Raw genomic sequence first — 15,649 nt, forward strand, 5'->3', positions numbered from 1 at the left:
GAGCCATCTGGATCTTCTGAAGCTAAGAAAATTCATCTTCTAGACAGTGTGGATGACAAGATTTCAAAGGAACTAAGACTCTCAACCTACAACACTGCTGAAGACATGTTCAGGATAATGGACAACAGGTATGGAAATAAGTCAACTATTGCCATAGAAATCTTAGAAGAACTGGAGAGAATCCCTTATGTGAAAGGAAACCAGCCAAGAAAGGTGATTGAGCTGATACAGCATGTGGAAAAAGCCCTTGCAGACCTCACAGAGCTGGGAAACTCAGGCGCCATGAAGAACCCACTCATAATCAAGTCCATAGAGAGTAAGTTACCTGACTTTGTGAAGAGAGATTGGCTGGTCTTCATGGTGGATCCAAACAATAATGTCACACCAGACAACCACTTCGACATGCTCCTTAGCTTTCTAAAAAAGCATGAAGAGATTCTGGAGAGGCTGGAACAGCTAAGGGTCGGTGATAGAACTGACAGACAAGACCATCCAGACGGGCGGTATGAGAAGAAATATGCTTCCACAAGATCTGCAGAGAAGGCCGAGCATGGAGGAGTGTGTATTGTGTGTGGAGATGAGAGACACTATGACAAGATATTCTTCTGCAGGAAGTTCAAGGGGCTAACTGTGCCTGAGAAGAAAGCTGTTATAAAGAAGCTAGGAGCATGCAGAAGGTGTCTTGGATGTCATGAGGAAGGAGGATATTGCAGAGACAATTACCTGTGCAGGAACAAAGACTGTAAAAAAGGAGACACCTCAGATCACCATTTCTTTCTGTGTCCACGAGGGGGAAGCAAAGTGTCCTTTGAAGAGAGGAGAGGAAGAGACTGGAGAAGTAAGAGCAAACTCACAGAGGAGCAGGAGAAATTCTTGGCTGAGCTTTCCCCAGAGCGTGCTGGAAGGTGCAGGAAAGCCTTTACCAACCAAACAGCAGTTACAGGCAGAGCTGGAGGACAGTCAAGGCTTTTGGACAGGGACATTCCTGTCATCATGATGCTGATGGAGGTCACGGCAAATGCAGGGCAGAAGATTGGGACTCTAGTGGACCTTGCCTCAGACACAAATGACATCACCCATAAGGCTGCTGACAGGCTGAGGTTGCAAGGTGAAAAAATAACTCTGATTGTGTATGGTGTAGGAGGAATGACCATCAAGGTGAACACAAAAAGATACCTCCTTAGGGTGAGAGTCAAGACTCCTAAAGGGACAGAGAAGGCACATGAACTTGTCTGCTATGGCCTAGAGGAGATCGCCAAAGTGCATAGAGTCATCAGTCCTGAAAGACTGCAGAAGTTCTTCCCAGAGGTCAAGCCCGAAGAATTGAAGAGGCCAGAAGAAGTTGAGCTCCTCATAAGCCACAGGGAAGGAAGACTTGCTCCACAAAGAGAGAAGGTGGTTGGAGTCCTTGTTTTGTGGGAAAGTCCACTGGGAAAAACAGTAGGCGGAGCACACCCAGAACTGTTTGAGGAGATTGAAGTGGCGGCACACAGGTCCAACACACACTTTGCTCGCTCCATGAGAACATCTGCAGTCAGGTATGAGGAGAGAAAGCTTCCAAAGGACAAACCAGCACAGTTGCAGAAGGAAGATATTGCTGAAGTAAAGGTCACAGCTGCAACTAATCGTGAGTTCCTGGAATGGTGGAGGGGGGACAGCATTGGAGCAGCCTGTGGGCCTAAGTGTGAAGGATGTCGGTGTGGAAATTGCCAACCAGGAGGGAAAGAGATGACCCTGGCGGAGGAGAGAGAGCTGGATACAATAAAGGCTGGCCTAACCTACGTCAGGCAGGATTCTTATATTGCATCACCGCACTGGGATGCAAAATATCTCTGGACTGAAGACCCCACTTCTCTCCCCAACAACAAACGTGCTGTGGAGGGCATAGTCCTGAGTACAGGAAAACAGCTGAAGCAGGAGCCTGTGTGGCAAGCTTTAGATAAAGACCAAGAGCACAAAATGGTGAAAAGAGCTGGTGGTTTATGCCTCAAACCAGGGGTCCGGTCTGGTCAAAGTGGGAGGCAAGAAACTGCAGCAGCGCGCTCCTGGGAGGAGAAAAAGCAACAGCTGTACGTAAAACTCTCATCCTCCCAAATCAGATGAAAGAGGAGGACAACAAAGCCCTGGGAAGTGGGTACAGAGTGGAGGAGTGGCCAATAAGATCAGCTGGAGAGGTGGCAGCGCAAGCCAGAATTAAAAGTAAATATATAAGTCATCATGAACACATCTGTCCATCAGACAGAGGGCTGCTGTGCCTCCTGTCATCATTAATGGACGTCTCTTTAAAATGACCGCTCGAAGGAGAGTTCTCATTTCACTAAGCGCCTGCTGCTTCCCCTCCTCTCTCCTCGGTTCCCCTCCTCGAGTCCTCCGCTCGCATCTCCTGTGGGCGGGACAAAGTCTCGAGGATAGGAGTCGAGGAGGGAAAATTTGAGTATTGAGAAACCTCTTAGGCTTGTTTGAGACGAGCTGCGGCTCGCCTCGAAAGTAGACGAGAATAGCCGATCGCAGCCTGGGGAGGTTTCAAAAAGCTCGCCTGAAGTCGGACAGCTCGGAGTCTGCTTCGTCTTCTTCTTCTTCTCTCGGTTTTTTGGCGGATTGCAAACAACTTTAAGGTGCATACCGCCACCTCCGGAGTCGGCTTGACTCAGTTTGCATTTATAAAGAATGCAAACATGTGTTTAATCGTTAATGTCAGATATGTACTAAGTAAATACATTTGTTCCTGCTCAAGATTAGATTCAACTTTATTGTTATTTCACATATTACAGGTACTGAGGCAACAAAATGCAGTTTAGCTTCTAACCAGGAGCGCAACAAGCAGTAAAGTGAAAAGTAATGTACACAATCTACAGAATAAAATATAGAATGAATTGAATGATGAATAAACAGTGAGGGTTATGAATACATACACAGCAGCCTGTGAGCAGTAGGCCTATGCTATGATGAACAGTGTGTATGAATATGCTAAGATATATAAAGCATGAAAACGGTAAGCAGTGCAAGTATAGTATAGTTTAAAATATATAGATATTCATTTCATGATGATAAACATTGTGGACAAATGTGAATGTAAGTGGCGACGTAAAACTGACACAAAACAACAACAAACTTTTGCCGAGCCAATTGGAGAGTTTCATCAGCAGCACGGGGTAAAAACCACCAATGAGCGCTCAGCTCGAGATACCAGCGAGTCGTTTCCCATCAAGCATTTCGCTTCCGCAGCCCATGGTTACCAGCGAGTCGTTTCCCATCAAGCATTTCGCTTCCGCAGCCCATGGAGAGGAACTGCGCGCCTCGCCGCGCCTCGCTCTCAAGTCTGCGGTCGTCTTTGTCCCGCGTGATTTCAACGTCTCATGTAGGCGAGCCTCCAGAGCAAGTCAGACAAAATGACTAACCATCATACAACGTACTAGCAAGACGTTGATCGCAATTGCGCAGGTCTGCGCAGGTCTCGCTTGTCTCAAACAAGCCTACTGCTTCCCCGCAGCAAAGCTCCCCCGCCCTCCCCTCAACAGTGAAGCTGGCAATGCTGAACAAAACCATCAAGAGTTATAATATGTATTCAGCTGAAAAAGTAAAAGCTCTACGAACTTGTAATTAAAAATATATTGCACATGGTTGGTATTTAACAAGGGGTGAGTCTGTGTTGTAGTGTGTGATATATTGGTATTTATGGAAACATTTTACACCTTTCCTTCAAGTCTATGCCTATCATACGTTTTAGTTACTTGTGGGCGACTTAACATGAATAATCACAGTTACTATTATTTTACTCCATCACATTTCAAAGAGAAATAGGCTATTGTTATTTTAACTCCACCACAGTAATCCATCATCAGCTTTACTTTTTAGATAAAGATTTAACTCACAATTGATCATAACTCAAAATACATATATTTTTATATATTACCAAGTGGTTTCATAACCCACACAAATATCATGCTAAATTAAGCTCTGTTGCTTGGATATCACTAGATCCTGTTACAGCGTAATATAAAAGTACATAACGACTGATGTGTAAATTAGCATAATTACTAGCTAGCCGCTAGCTGCTAACTGCCGCGGCCGCCTAGTTAATATCCAAATCCATCATAACAATCCAGTACCATGCTGTCATGAACGTGCGGTGCTGTTACGTGTACAAATTGACGTGCTTGATGTGAACAAGCTTTTTGGGGGGCGTGGTTAAAGTTGCGCATGTTCTATGAGCGCACATACGGGTACTTCTCAGGCATGACGGGTAATCTGTGACGTTTCGCTCTCTCAAAAGTTGGGCCATTTTATCTTTATGCGCCAATGAGCAGCTCTCATAGGAATGAATGAGGCCTTGCCTAACACGCTGTATCCAGTTATTATTATACATCCATGGTGTAAGAGCACTGAATATAACACAGATTTTATAGTGCGATTTTGATCCTTTGTATAAAAAAACTGTTTCAAGTATATGAACAATGCTAGATGAGTGGAGAAGTTTTATCATGATTTCCACAGTTGATAAATGTAAATCTCTTGGCTGCAACATTTCAAGATGAAAAAAGCGTATTGCATCAAAAGAGGTAAAATCAAATAAAACGACAGAGGAAATATATAGCAGTGAGGCAGGAGCTCGGTTCACTTGAGTGTTTGTCATTGGCTGTTCCCAACGGGCCAGCGTTAATCCTGCTGCCGTTTTATGATCTACCAAGTGCGTCAAACAGTTTCCATTCCAAACTAATCCTCCAGCTACCTTTGCTCTGAACTCTTACTCCACACATCCAGGGATCCTTGGTCCAAAGCCAGAAACCCAAGGCCTCCATCCAAGGCAGGGTGTTACTGAGAGAGAGTCAAACATATTCAGGTTCACCTGTCAGTATCTCTGGAGAAGAAGCAGCTGGATGTGATCCAACGACGAATGTTCTTTCAAAGGGAATACAAAGAACCGTCAGGGTCTGGATGCTCTCTTTGGGTAAATCTTACCCTGATGGGATCAAGTCGAGTCAGCTTTATTACTGATTAAATGAAATATGCCAAATGTTCCTGAAATGTGTTGCTGCAAACCAAAGAGAGACGCAAAAGTGCTCAAGAGGAAGAATCAATCTAATTGATTTATTTGTGTGTTGAAAGAGAAACGTCTTTTAGATACTTTGTTCAAATGTTTGTATATGTATTATTTGCATGATTCTGTCTGCATAGTAGCCTCAGTGGCAACTCTTCATTAGGGGCACATTCCCACCTAGTGTCAGCAGAAAGTAATGCAAATAATAATTCCAAAAATATGCAAAAACATTATACTTTAAAATATATTTTAAGATCATGTTTAATCGTCGTGTTCTTCCAATTAGTGTCCACAGTGTGCATATTGAGACGTGTTGAGCGATGTGGGGAAAGCCCCTCTCTCTGCTGTCAAAATGAATGGGGGCTGTAAAAACTACACTGCGGATGCTCAGAGTCTTTTTCTATTCGATCCCGTTTGAATTGTGCCACGAATTACACATATGATGTTTGTCAATCTTAAAAAATCATTTCCATGTCAAAAAAGTTTGTCGAAAAACTGTTGAAATATAAGACTATGAAAAATGTGCGACTAGAAAGACTACAAATCTCAGAGTCGCGTAGAGATGTCATAACTGATGTCACAATTGTTTTCCACCGCTAAATATAAGATAGTTAAGATAAGATAACTTTAACAAGATGCCTGTGTGCTTACCAGGTTGTTATCATACCAGCAATGGGTCTTGCTCGTTCTTTCGGTTCCCGTCTGATGAAAGGACCAGGAGTGGCTGGATCAAGTTACCTACCTAGCTAGTAGCACATTAGTTAGCATTACAGCCTTAGCCTTGTAATTTTTATTAGCCTTAACATGAAGTAACCCAAAATGTTAAACAGTAAGAGTAGTAGTCATATTTTGTGAACCCTTTGAAGAGTACTGTCACACCGGTGTGATCATTCTATAATACACCATTTAAGCCCGGGGGAGAAATACTAACGCTAACGCTACATTAGCATCGACTTTTGTACTTCATGTTATCTGCACAAATGGTTGCCATTAAACCAACCCGATATCACAGCAAGACGTGAATATGTGACGATTTACCATGCTGGGAGACGTGAAGATGTCACGATTTCGTCCCTTCAAACGTGACAGTTACACGGTATTGTTAACCCATGTTAACCAGTGGAGAAATAACCGGAAATGCCAAGCAAATGCTACCCCGACGGTCGGTTGTTATTGTCAATATTAATATAATAATGATTTATTTTTTAATAGTCACACTCGATTACGCCGATTTTCTTGTTGCCCCACCTGGTCGACACCTCTTTTAGCAGAAACAAAGGCTACATTAATGTATTAAATCGATGTTAATCCATGCGTGTGGATGTGGAATTAACGGACGTGACGTTGTGCGATTGTGTTGCCAGGCAACAGCTTCGGTTCATCTTAATTTACAAACTCTTCAACTACAATCGTAGTTATATTTAAAAACATGTTAGAAGGCCTCACAAAATACTTTAATGTAAATGTGAAGGAATGTGTGTATAACAAAATACATCCGTCATAAACAATACCGGAAACAGACGTAGGCAAGATCCTCAGCTAGATGATTGGATGATTTAGCCGCAATGCATGCTGGGATTTGGTGTTTGTGATGTGAAATCTGAAAACGTTTTTAAAAATAAAATAATACTTTAGTCCGAGTGTGCTTGTGTTTCTCTTTGCAAGTCATCACATAACGGCATTGTAATACACGGTTCGGCTGCATTAAATATTACATATCTGCCGTAGTTCTCTATTTATAGAGCCCTGCTGAGAAGACTTCTAGGCAAACAGGAACAACCAACGCCAAAACTGAAAAAGTGATGTGGATCATAAATATATAAGCAATTAAAGAACATCTTACATTTCTTTTCACACAATACGTCTCCTTGCAGTATCAACACTAATTCGGATGACTTTTATATTTGATCCAATTGATAGATAGGCTGTATTTACACCATAACGGTGCAGAGCTGATAGAAAGGGACACCTGGTGGTTAAAGCACGTTATTGAATTGTATTATGTTATTATTAACAAGAAAATCGGCGTAATCGAGTGTGACTATTAAAAAATAAATCATTACGTCGGGGTAGCATTTGCTTGGCATTTCCGGTTATTTCTCCACTGGTTACCATGGTTTAACAAGACAGTGTAACTGTCACGTTTGAAGGGACGAAATCGTGACATCTTCACGTCTCCCAGCATGGTAAATCGTCACATGTTCACGTCTTGCCGTGATACCGGGTTGCATTAAACATTAAAAAGACCAGGCAGTTCAGAGAGAATCAAAGGAAGGCAGGCAGGCAGCTTTGCATGACATTCTTCTGGACGTGTTTCATTGTGGTGAGAGTGAGGGTAGTCAATCGTTTTGTTGACAAGACAGTAGTGACGGCCATCTTGGTGACGTGTGTTATTCTGCTAGACCAGAGATGTAGTTCACTGACCGTTTCACACAAAAAAAGGTGTTACTTCACAATTTTACGACACTTTTTTTTACTGGCAAAATTATCTTTTAAATTGACAAACATCATATGTGTAATTCGTGGCACAATTCAAACGGGATCGAAAGATAATCTTTCTCTCTCCATTGACTTCAATACATAATTTTTCCGAAATAAGGTCCCATGGAGGTCCACCGGAAGGGGAGGGACTTCACCACTGTGCTGGCATACCCACCAAACTTCATCTCATAATTCAGAGAGCTGATTGGCTGTAAGTACGTGTGACGCGAAAAGTGTAGTTGTGAAGAGGAGACGAGAGAGAGCAGCGTATAGCGATTCAAATCAGTAAAACGGAAAGAAAATTTATGAAGTTGACCATCTACTTCAGCTTTGGTAAGTTAATTTTATGTCATATATTTTGTTGATCTTCTGTGTTTTGCCAATCGGCTATTGTTCTGCTGGATCGATTGGTATTGTGACCTCGGTGATGATGTCTGTGTTTTCCTCCCCCCTCTCTACCGGAACCATGGATAGCCTACAGCTATTTGTTTACGTGTTTAAAAAAGCATCAGAAGCTTATATATACACACATCTAAGTTGTTCGTGCCCCACCACTTTTGTACATATAAAAAAACATCACTTTAATACTTAAAATGCGAGGTAAGTGAGAAATATTGTAATGTTGAATAATAATTTAACTCAGATTGTCGTTGCGGTGCTTGAATTAAAAGTATTTTGTCTGAAATACATTGCAAATTAAATACAGTTTTTCCTCGATTGCTAACATCCAATTTGTTTTTAATTGCTCAGTTTCTCAGAACACAATTCACAAAACCACACACCCAAAGTGCAAAACACCTAATTTCTCCTGCTAATAGTTACAATTGTTTCTGTAACGCAAAACAAAAATGATGCCTCTGTCAAATACAGTAGATAGAAATAAAAACTTAGAGAGTAAAAAAATATTAGGCAGAACCTTCTGTCCAGCCTCTCTCATCGTCAAACCATCGTTGATAACCAGTGGCGAGCCGTGACTTTTATACCTAGGCCCTCTGACCCCCCTTCCCTCGAAAAAAAAGAAGAGATATTACGTCACAGCGTATACTTCAGCGGAATATCAAAACAGAGGCCCGGGGTGCAAAACGTATCAATGACAGCGACCTACCTTTGATGATAAATCACTGAAACACAAAGTCCATCCTCCTGTCCTTTTGGATGAAGCACTTGCGGGTCATGCAGCTGATCCTTTGCCACTCCAGTTTATCATTGTAACTCAATCTTGAAAATGACTCGGTTAATAATTTCGCAACGATGTCATCACTATCACTGAAGTGAGCCATCATGAACGAACTTATGCTAATTATAAATATATCGAAAATAATAAAAGTAGGGTAGACATGTGGATATTATCCGTCTGAATAAAACGTGCATTTATCTAACAGGTTCGTTTTCCACGGACCTTATTTCCAGCTATTTTCCAAAATCCTATGGAGAAATCCCATTGCTTTCTGTGGAGGGAATCCGAGCGAAGCTTACTTCCGGGTTTTAGGACGCGTCACTGCACCACTTGCATAGACCTCACAGCGGGCGGAACTTGTCATAAAGTCCGCGAAAATAAAGCCCGCCCATTTAGAGGGAAGATATGATTGGTCAATTGTACTGTCATTTGACATTACTCTCTCGTTGAGTTACTATAGCTGGCCCTCTGTGAATGTAGAGGGACCAAGCTCTCCCGTCTTCACATTCCAACAGAAACTGAACAGGCAGATTCGAAGGATTTATTTCTTTGGAAATATTATTTTAAATACAATTAAATCAAGTTATTTTGGTAAAACTAATGAAAAATATAACAACAAAAAAATATTAAAATATAAAAAATATATATTAAATATATATATATTTTTAATGTTTTCAAATATTATTTCTTAGAATATCTTAGGCCCTCACAGAGGGCCTAGAGGGCCCTGACGGCTCGCCACTGTTGATAACATGGTCAACCAAAGTGGATTTCATTAGAGAGTATTTTTCTTTGTCCACGTCCTCTCCCTCCAGCTCTACCTCTCATTCTTCTTCCTCTCACTCTCACCCACCTCTTCCTTCTCCTCCTCCTCCTCTCACTCTCACTCTCAGCCCAGCTCTTCCTCTTGCTCATGCTTCCATGTTGGCTTCCATTGTGGCTGTAAGAAAGTACTCACCTGTGGTCTTTTTATAGTGCCAACATCCTGATTGATGAGCCAACAATTATGCTATCAGGTGTTTGGTCAGGTGGAACGTGTTTCTTGATCATTGGTCCATGTGTGAGGCATTTTGAATATCAGTGTTTTAAATCAACTAACACGTGACTTTATGTCAGATTCCTGTGTCTTACGTGGAGAAACGTGTGCAGTGCTTTGCAAAAAGTGCCATGTTGATTTGCAAATTGTGTGAAAAGCTGAAAACGTGTTTAGAGTTTTGGAGAATTGAGCTGATGTTTTGCTCTTTGAGTGTCAGTTAAAATAATTGTGCTTTATGTATAATTTTTGTGTGTTAGCAATCGATAAAAACTGTAACATGACAAACCCATTAATTCAAAAACAAAACCTTAACAATGGTGTCCTCTAGTGGCTTAAAATATGAAGTGCAGCAGTCTGCATTCAACTACAACATGTGCATTATTAGTTCATTCATGTAGTGGACTTCAGTCAGAATCTATCATTGTATGGACCCATGTGGATCAGTTGGTAGAGTTGTTGGTCCATGAACTGGGGTCCTCGGGCCCCATGTGGAGGACCTGGGTTTGAATCCGACCTGGGACTTTTCGCTGCGTGACATCCCCTCTTTTTCCCGCTTTCAACACTGGCACTTTAATAAAAGCACTGGTTGCCCAAATAAATCTTTTACTAACAAAACAATATGTACTAATGTCTCCCAATAACAGATAATATTTAAAAAAAATGATAAATAGGAAACTAATATTTATAAGATTACACTTTACAAATGTTGATTCTGATCCTGGTATGATCCTTTCAGAATGTTATTAAAAAAGGAAGAGGCTGGATTTAAAAAAAGTTGTTTAATATTTTAGTCAAATTTAGAATAGACGGTCAAAATCATTCATGTGTTTCGGTCAGTCAATGAGTTCCCATCATTTTCACATCAGGGCCCTGTAAAATTAGCCGGTTTTGTTAATTAATCCTAAATGAATGAGGTTTTTAAGATTTGAGTCATTGGTATTCGGGAATTTTTACTCTTACAACCCTTGAGTTCATTTCATGATTTCATACTAGATTGATTGCTTGAGAAAACCCACTCTTACCAGTCTTACGTCTTTCTGGATCGCTCACTGTTTCAATCTTTAAGGAGATGTAATTTACTTGTGGAGCTGTTATCTCTGCTGATAACAACACTGGTACTGTCAGTGAACACAGTAGGATTGGACGACCTTGAAAATATGAACAACAATCGTGCTTCTGAAACGTTTTAACAAAGAATAAGGGCTGGGGACTTTCTCTGTCTGCCTATGGGCGGACGGGGGGGAAGCCCTCAGCACTGTTTCCGAGCACACTTTTCACGAGGTAAGCGTGTCAGGGTGTGCTCTACCGGCCGCAGCCCGGACTTCTCCATGGTTACAACCGAGGGAGAGGTGAGTGAGGCGCAGCGGCTGCTAAAGCCGGTCAGGGACAGTGAGGTGGAACGGTGTTGTTGGACGACAGTGCGTGTATACATCGGGGCTCCGCCCACTGTACCCATAGAGTCCAGTAGAGGGCGAGCCTGTGAGAGATATAACGAGGGGTTACGTATGGTAACCCTTGTCATATTAGCACAGGCGGAGCCCTCTACTCGGGGCCCTGTCTGTCCTATACCACTCCTACATTACTTCAGTAAAAGGTTTTCATGGAGGATTTGGTAGGTCATTTCTTTCTGTATCTTTTTTAAACTACAGTCTAGCTTACTACTAGGTTTACTTAAAGGGGACCTATCATGCAAAATGCACCTTTGTACGTCTTTTATACATGAATATGTGTCCTCGGTGTTCCAGAGAACTCACCAAGTGTCAGAAAACACAACCCTCTCTATTTTCCTCCTTCGCCAAATCTCTAAAAAAGGGGCTGCAACGGATCTGAAAAAAACGGATCCACATTCCAATACTTTTCTACGTCACAAAGAAGTGCTCCGCTTATTGGTCAACTCTCCACCTATCAGGGGAATGAGCCACGGCCACGTGCATTGCCAAACCTCTCATTCGCATCGGCAGGCTAAATAATCAACACCCCAGTCACATCTGTGTTTTTGCCTGCTCTTGCCAGGATGTCTAAGCCAGTTAAACGTTGTGCTGTTGTTGGCTGCAAGACTCGGGACAGGGGACTGCATGCAATGCCATCAGTGGAAAAATAAATGAATCTGTAGCTAGACTTCATTTACAAGGGACATGTGCCAGAAGACCACGGAAGATTTCTGTTTGTGTGTTCCAAACATTTTACCACGGACATGTTTATTAACTTCTCTCAAGTCCAACACGGATATGCCTCCAAACTAATGCTAAACCTGGGATCAATACCAACCATCCGGGACCAGGCCAGTGAGGACACATCCAATTTTGAAGCTGTACGTTTTTATTTAGCTGTGTTTTTCCTGATAAAGCTATCTCTAGCTTGTAGCATGTAGCTTCGCCGCATCAATGTCGCCTCAAACCCAAATAGTAATCGGTTAGGTGTTTATATATTTTTGTAGCATTTTATTTTGTACGCTCCGCAGTCTTTGCTTTGTCATTTAAATTATCAGGCATTTGCTAACATGTTCAGACATACTGCCGTAATGGCGATCTGTGTGAAGGCTGTACAGCCACGCCCTAGGCGATAACACAAGTATTTATTCTCCTATTTATTAGTATTTTGTATCCTCTACAATCATATTGAGTAAGTTATAATAACAAACGTAATCTTCTGTAGGCAAGTGCCGTTTTTTCCAGCGTTATATGTAAACGCTTTTGTGATTGTAGTCTGTAAGAACGATCAGATATCATCGATCTGTAAGCTAAGCTAAGCTACGCTAATGAGACATGCCGTGTTTTGCAGCGTTATATGTAAAAGCTTTTGTGTGTTTACTTGTTTGCGCACATGAATATAAATGGGGGTGTGTTAGGATACAACACTGTGTATGTATGCGAGGGGACACACACACCACGAGTAAAACTGAGCTAAAGCCCCGTCGGTCTGTTGTTGTTGACAAGGCCTTACCTCTAGCAACAGGCTAATTAGTGGCTAGCACTCATTACAGTCAGTCTACTGAGCTCAGCCCATCTCCAACACATCACCTGCATTGAGTCAGAAACACAGCATGCACGTTACGGTTCAAAACTAACTCAGATTGGAAAAGGCTAAGCAAAGAGCTTTGCTAAATAGAGAGCTTTGCTAAGAAGTTTCAGTTTTTTACATGCATATACTAATCTAAACCACATTTTTTGTTGTGCTTTTTTTACCATTGCACAGCCCTACGTGGCCAACTTGATGGACCTCATCTTCGACCAAGTCTTTGTGGACCCTGCACCATTATGAGCGACCTGACAGGGAGGAGGTCATCGCCGGGTATGCTACACGGTTCAATTTGGCTGCTGTCTGAACCCAACATCGACATTTCACGGATCAGGAAACTCCCTGCGTATCCTGAGGACAACGCAGGCCGGAATCACCACTCTGATCCTGCGTCCAAGGAAGCCCCAGCACCAGCTCACAAATATTTAGTGTCATTTATACAAAATACAAGTAGGCTACATTTAGTTTTTTTGTATGGGTTTTTTTAACCGTTGATTTTGACAATAAAGTTCCAAGTTGATATCAAAATGTGTCGTGATTATTCATGTTTGGATGGGTAAAGAATATTCTGATTTCAAAAGCATAAGGTTGTGTGTGTGTGGACCTTTTTGTCATACACATGGGTGTGTTATGCCATTGCTGTGTAGTATATAATATAATAGTACAATGACAGAATGAAAGATTGCATAAAGCCATATACACCAGTATTTATTTCCATGAACAATATTAGCATTCGTTTTACAATTTCAGTCAAAACAAACAAACCACTCACTGCTCTATTTGTCTCAACTGTAGTCCACCATGTTCAGCTCTGTAAATATTCAACGCATTCTGCAGGGAGAACACATTTAGGCACACAGGCTCCAATCCAGGATGGTCCACCATACAGGTTACAGAGTCCTCAAGTTACTGCATCATTGAAAAAGTTGTTTTTCAACAGTTGAGTAATTTCTTGCATTTAAATGGTTGTTTCGATGTGTTCCAGTCAGGCTTTCGTCCAAACCACAGCACTGAGACTGCTCTTGTAAAGGTCTTTAACGACATCCACTTAAACACAGACAGTGGCAGAACTTCAGTGTTAGTATTATTAGATCTCAGTGCTGCGTTTGACACTGTTGACCACAGCATATTACTAGACCGACTGGAAAACTGGGTGGGACTTTCGGAAACAGTTCTAAATTGGTTTAAATCCTACTTAAAGGACAGAAACAACTTTGTTTCTATCGGTAAATACACATCTGAGTTGACAAATATGACATGTGGGGTTCCTCAAGGCTCCATCTTGGGGCCTCTTCTCTTTAACATCTACATGCTACCACTGGCTCAGATAATGAAGAACAACAAAATAAGTTACCATAGCTATGCAGATGACACACAAATTTACGTAACAATTTCACCAGGAGACTATGCTCCAATTCAAACACTGAGTAAGTGCATTGAACAAATCAATGACTGGATGTGTCAGAACTTTCTCCAATTAAACAAAGATAAAACTGAGGTAATGGTTTTTGGAGCCAAGGCAGAACGTTTAAAAGTTAGCGCTGAGCTTCAGTGTGCAATGTTCAAAACAACAGATAAAGCCAGAAATCTAGGTGTAGTCATGGACTCTGACCTGAGTTTCAACAGTCACATTAAAACAGTTACTAAATCAGCCTACTATCACCTAAAGAACATATCTAGGATTAAAAGACTAATGTCACAGCAGGATTTGGAAAAACTTGTCCATGCCTTTATCTTCAGTAGACTCGACTACTGCAATGGTGTCTTCACAGGTCTCACTAAAAAATCTATTAGAAAGCTGCAGCTGATTCAGAACGCCGCTGCTCGAGTCCTCACTAACACTAAGAAAGTGGATCACATCACTCCTGCTCTGAAGTCTTTACACTGGCTTCCTGTGTGTCAAAGAATAGATTTCTAAATACTGCTGCTGGTTTATAAAGCACTGAATGGTTTAGGCCCAAAATACATTACTGACCTCCTGCTAAACTATGAACCATCCAGATCTCTCAGGTCTTCAGGGACTGATCAGCTTTCTGTCCCCAGAGTCAGAACTAACCATGGTAAAGCAGCGTTCAGTTATTATGCTCCAAATATCTGGAACAAACTCCCAGAAACCTGCAGGTCCTCTGCAACTCTGACTACTTTTAAATCCAGGCTGAAGACTTTTCTTTTTGTCGCTGCTTTTATTTGAACTATTCATATCTTAAACTGCACTGTAACTTTTATCCATGTACTTTTTCTTGTAATGTTTAATTGAACTATTTATATTTTAGACTGCACTGTAACTTTTATCCATGTATTTTTTTCTTAATGTTTATTTGATTAGCTTTTCTTTTTTAATGCTTGCTCTTTTTTTTTTGTTTTGTGTAAAGCATTTTGAATTGCCTTGCGTTGAAAAGTGCTCTATAAATAAACTTGCCTTGCCTTGCCTTGCCTTGCCTTGCCTTGCATCCGTCTTGACACATTGTGATAAACATAATGAATGACATGTGAAAAATGTATTCTCTAAACAGACAACTTAGTAAAGCTATCAAAAATGTTACCTGTGGTATCTCCATGCAGCACACATTCTCCGTTCAGAAGGCATCGTGGCGCAATTTGCACAAAGAAGTCAATAACTGAGCTTTTAAAAACACATGAAACTACACACATTGCTGACAACTGAGGTGTTGTTGGAGTTATACTTTTTATCATCCTAAGTTATTCAACTTTCCAACGGTTGTTGCAGGATGTTGGAAGAAAAGGACTGTAAACTATTAAACGCAATGAGGCCATTGTATATATGCTGAAAATATGAATGTCTCCCTTTATAAATATATATATCGCTGTTTTTGCGTTACAAACTGTACACATTGCATTCTTGCTAATTAGCCAAAATATGAACGGAATAAGGAGCAAG

The sequence above is a fragment of the Pseudochaenichthys georgianus genome, chromosome 21 (assembly GCF_902827115.2).
Source record: "Pseudochaenichthys georgianus chromosome 21, fPseGeo1.2, whole genome shotgun sequence".
NCBI classification, from domain to species: Eukaryota; Metazoa; Chordata; class Actinopteri; order Perciformes; family Channichthyidae; genus Pseudochaenichthys; species Pseudochaenichthys georgianus.